The sequence below is a fragment of the Hippocampus comes genome, unplaced genomic scaffold, assembly GCF_001891065.2.
Source record: "Hippocampus comes isolate QL1 unplaced genomic scaffold, H_comes_QL1_v1.1 scaffold181, whole genome shotgun sequence".
NCBI lineage: Eukaryota > Metazoa > Chordata > Actinopteri > Syngnathiformes > Syngnathidae > Hippocampus > Hippocampus comes.
The window spans coordinates 177,788-183,143 of NW_017805136.1; the positions used below are offsets into that span (position 1 = coordinate 177,788).

The window sequence follows — 5,356 nt, forward strand, 5'->3', positions numbered from 1 at the left end:
GGCCTGTCAGGCGCCAGCTGATGGCGGCGGAGGCGGGACGGGCGGCGCAGCGCAGGCTCACGCTGCCTCCCAACTTCTGCACCACCGAGCCGGGCTCCTCGGTGAACTCCGGGACTTCGTCTACATGATGGGATGACAGAATATTCTCAACATCTGGGCAACTCTTTGCATTCCCACAATTAAAAAATCTGAATGAAAAAAAATAAAATAAAAAAATCTCTATCACTGGTGTGAACAATTCTCATTATATTCCCTGTAAATCAGAATGGCAACAACTTTCTCGCATTCTACATTTCACTTAATTGTACCGCATTCCAGTTCCTCAGCTATTCACCATTGACAAGCAATTTTCGACAGAAATTGCACTCTCGAGTTTCAAGCAAATTGCTGTGGCAGCTGCCAGATGCGTTAAACACGCACCTCCCTGCCAGTCGAAATATTTTGTCCTTGGCAACGTTTACCCTTGGCCAGGTGTTAGGAAAAACCCATGTTTAAAAAAAAAAAAAAAAAGGCTTCCTTATACATATAAAGTACAAAGCAAATTGTACAGTAAACCGAAAATCTACTCACCAGAGACGGACGCACTGCTCTGAAGGCAACATAGCAGTACTGCGCCCAGAGCGCACAACACGGGGGTGCTTCTTTTTCTCATCCATGGAGTCCAGTCACGTTTTCCAGACATCTTCCATGCAACACCCTTCTGAAACACACACGCGCACAACACAAAATTCTGAAACACACACGCGCACAACACAAAAAAGGTCAATAAGTGGGAACCGTACCACTCAAAACTACACAAAAATAAACATCATGTAGTCATTGGTGCATATTTGGATGAAGGTGTTGATTCAGAATGTGCAATGGTAAAGCTAGAAAAAAAACTATTCCAATGTTCCAAATCCCCATTACAATAATTTGGAGTCCAGTCACGTTTTCCAGACATCTTCCATGCAACACCCCTCTGAAACACACACACGCACAACACAAAAAAGGTCAATAAGTGGGAACGTACCACTCACATCTACACAAAAATAAACATGTAGTCATTGGCGCATATTTGGATGAAGGTGTTGATTCAGAATGTGCAATGGTAAAGCTAGAAAAAAAACTATTCCAATGTTCCAAATCCCCATTACAATAATTCACATTCATTCCTGAAGCAAATTTGTTCAAGGTTGAATTGGTACTCAAATTTGTAAAATGGCAAGGAATTGAAAAGCGTGCGCATTCAAGTACTCAAAGCCATTCCTTTTTTTATGACCGAAAAACAAAAACTAAGGAAGGCATCTGGGACCCGTAACGCGACGCCTTCCTGCTCAGGTGTAACTGACACAGGTAGAGGTTCCCGGGCGGCTGGGCGTTTGGAGGGAGGGATGGGGGTAAAAAAAACAAGGGGGTGCATTGAAGGGAGGCTTGGAGTCAATCTAACAAGACAAAAAAACACCAACAGACCTAAAAAAAAAATAAAGGTAATAGATTCCTACTAAAACCACTAACAGACCTAAATATGTGATGCTATGATGACTTCAAGCTAACAATCGAAACAGACCTAAAGAAGTCAAGGTAACTAATTCATACAAAACCCACCAATAAATGCTAATAAATGAGCACCGGCAAACTGAAGTCTTCAAACAAACAAACAAACACGGCAAAAGACTAAACGCAACAAGCTAACAAATGCCGACCAAACCAGCAAGAGAACCAAAATAAAGTCAACACACAAAACCACCAAAGAAGTCCAGCTAACTATTGCTAACAAAGTCTCCCAACAAAAACGGAGATTGCGTTAGCCATGTGCAGCTACGCTAATACAAATAGTCAGCCTATTAATGTTAATGCAGTCAGAGTGTGCATCTCTTCCCTTCTCTCTTGTTGCTCACTGCCAAGTTTCCTGAATTCTTTCCTGTCAGGTTAAACTAACAACTTCCCGTCAGGATGAGGAGGGTGGTCCCGCGCCTCTCAAACCTCCCTTTCTCCTCTTTCCCCCCCGGTACTGAACATGCATAGTATTCAAACTGGGCTACGTGTTTGACCACTTATCGGTGATTAACAAGGCCGGTGGGACACAAAAAAACAAAGAGAGGGCGAGGAAGACGAGCGGGGAGAGAGGATGGAAACTCTAACGTCAAGTTAAAACGAAGAGCTGATGGAAAAACTGTTGTTAACTCAAGCCAATAGTCTCACAGAGGCGCACGCACACGCAGGACCACACACTGTACGCCATTAATAAGAGCAATATTGGATTAGCGACCACCCTCCAACAGGCAAAAGAAAAAAACAAAAACACATGCTGTAATAATCACATCATTTATCCAGGTCGCTTTCACTTTTCTTCACACAAACGTTCATTTTTTTTGTTATTTTTTTGCATTTCCCAGCATTTCACAGCAATGCTGCTAACTCATCGCTAACGTTACATGGCCAAGAGCAACAAACTCACTTTAGCTTTTTTGTCATCTTAACACCTGCCCTAGTTGTAAAGTGTGATTTTTGGATTATTTTATAAACCAATGTAGTTGATATAAATGGAAAGTGGTAAATATTTGTCAGTTGACACAGTCTAAAAGCTAACAGTTCAAAAAGACTCAAGGGAAGCTAACAAATGCTACCACCAAAATTCTGAACAGAAGTGAAAAAGTGAAGCTAACAAATTGAAACAAACATCAACAACAGACGTTTGTGGATGCCGCGGGGCAGCGCGCTTAGACAAGAGAGCCCCGGTGCAAGCTTGCCCATATTAGATGCGCCTTCTGATGTCACCGCGAGAATTGGTACCATGAGTAGCAGACAACACGTTCAGAAATAATGAAGTTACTCTATTTCACTTTATGTTTTTGGAATATTGTCTTGTGGCAAAACCACACAATCCCAAAAAAAGGCGTACGAAGGGGTCATTTCAACCTGACTGAGAAATAATGAAGTTACTCTATTTTACTTTATGTTTTTGGAATATTTTCTTGTGGCGAGACCACACAATCCCAAAAAAGGCGTACGAAGGGGTCATTTCAACCTGACTCAGCATTTTCACAAACTGATTTGAGACTGCTAAATTTCAAAGCTTCTTTTAAAGTAAAATGTCAACGTTTTTGCTTCAATTTCTCTGCTATTCGGCAAAATAGCTGCTAATTGCTAACAACTGTGCTATTCGGCAAAATAGCTGCTAATTGCTAACAATATGGCTACCATCTCTCCCTCTCTCTCGCAACACACACACACACACACACACACACACACACATTAAATATAAGTACATTTGGTCAGTTATGATATGAGGTGTACTCAGTTGAATTTTCATTTGCATGTGCAGGTGTACTGGTCATGAAAAACGAGATGTCACAACTCATATATATGTAAGACATATTTATTTACCTGCTGGAATGGCGGGCACGTCGAGTACATAAACCGACTGTAGCAGCACACACACTACTCTTACATTTACGGTCTCGCGGCGGCCGTTTAGTGGCGAGCGCACACGGTAAACAAACAAAGTATGCGAGCCAGCCTGAAGGCTTGTGGCTTATGTGGCCAAAGCTGTGACAGCTGCCCATAAAAAAAAAATAAATAAATAAAAAAAGAGGTGTAGATGTACATCCAGCACCTGTTGCCCACCGCAGGCTTCCGAACAACTTTTTGCAAACAAAGAACTTTGATTTGGTGGGTAAAAAGACACCATCAGACCGGAAGATGTTTGGCTAACAAATGCTAACAAAAACCACCAATGGCTCTAAAAGACGTCAAGCTTGTACTTCACCAGGTCAGAGTGTTGGGAACAAATATATAAGGCAATATAATCATATTTAACTGGAGAGACACTTTATACGCTACATCATGCCTACGTGGCACTCTACACTTGGTTGTCTAATTCCCCACTTGATGAGTGGGCAAGGCACTCGGGTGAGCCAACTACACATATACAAACCCTTAAAAACTCAATTTTCCATAAAATGTTATCTTCGGCCCACTGTCGACGAGAAGGGAGAACAGGCCAGCTACGAGATGGATGGTTGTTAAAACAGCAGTAATACCTCAGCCGTGCCTAAAAAACAACCTCCCCCTGGGTCCTGTCCGAATGTGATTCATTAGTCAGCTGGCCCTGGTGTTTGCTTAGCGGATACCCTGCCTCCAGATGAAAACTTGCCCTAACATCTATGTCCAACTTTTTCCATCCCCCCCCCCCCAAAAAAACACGAAAAGCGTACGCAGTCGCGGCAAAATACCACCGTGCCGCAGTGTCACGTAAAAAGGCACAAGCGGTTAGAACAAGGGGTAGGGTAGGCTGATCGTTTGAATCGGGTGAGTTGAAGTAGCGAAAAGACCTAAAACAGGCAGGATATGGCTCTCTAGGAACCGGAGTTCCATACCCCAGGGTTAGAATTTGGATGTTCTATTTGGGCTCTCTCCTGTGTGTGTGTGTGTGTGTGTGTGAAAGGTACAGGGTCAAAGTTGACCCACAAATTTCCCAGTTTTGAAGGAAGTAGCAGAGTTGTAGCAGGAGGCAGGATGTTGTATCCTGCTTTCGAGCTCCCCCCGTGTCCCTGTACTCTTGTCGCTCCCACCTCAAAACCAAACGAGCCTCTTATTTATAATCCCCCCTCCGATACAGCTTTTGAGCTGCGGAGGGGGGTCTCCGCATGAAACGGGCTACTACAGAGAATGCACTGTACACAATCTTGTGCTAACAGTGAGTTTGTGACAGACGCAAATGACGATGAGGAGCAACAAGTGGCGCCTTATATGTCCGTGGCATTTCTGGTCACATGACAGGACACCCCCACTGCCCCCCCCCTTCTCATTGTGGTCCAAGCCCGGTGGATAAATTCATTTTGACAACCTTGCTAATAGAACAAAACCAGGCCGCAGCCTCCTCCCGGAGTGCTCACATTCCATCTGCTTTCTGGCATGAAGACGAGGAGGAGGAGGAGCAAGGGGGCCGCAGCCAGGATGGAGGGGTGCGCCTGCTAGTAACTCCCCCTCTGTTGAATATTCATCCCTCGCCCCCCCCCCACCCCAAACTTTTACGTCTTCTTACGCCCCTCCCTTACTCTCTTTCCTCCCCTTTAGATAAACACATGCGGTGTCAAGTGTGAGGAGTGCCGGGGTTTCAACGGGGCCCGCTCTGCCTCCGCGGCCCACAATGCATAGCTGCGGCGCGGGAGGCCGGTTGCCCCGGGCGACGCTAACAGGCAGAACGCACCTTAATAGAGTGGAGAGTCATTGTAAAGCAGTGAGCCGGCACCCGGACAAAGACCCCCGCGGACCCCTGGAGAAAGGGGAGACGCTGCTCTGAAGGGCCCGGGGAAGAGCTGATGGGCCACGCTCAATGACCAAAGAGGGGGGATGGAGGGGAGGGGGCGGG

At 45.2% G+C, this 5,356-nt stretch overlaps 1 long non-coding RNA gene across 1 annotated transcript in view; it reads right to left on the reverse strand.

Annotated features, from left to right (window-relative positions):
* Positions 1-12: 12 nt before the first annotated feature.
* The window catches only part of LOC109514076 (uncharacterized), a 12,842-nt gene continuing 7,498 nt past the window's right edge, over positions 13-5,356 (reverse strand). The window contains exons 2-3 of the long non-coding RNA XR_002167930.1: positions 571-700; positions 13-120 (exon numbers count right to left, since the gene is read on the reverse strand). This is a non-coding gene — a long non-coding RNA (uncharacterized LOC109514076). The remainder of the gene's footprint in view (positions 121-570; positions 701-5,356) is intronic.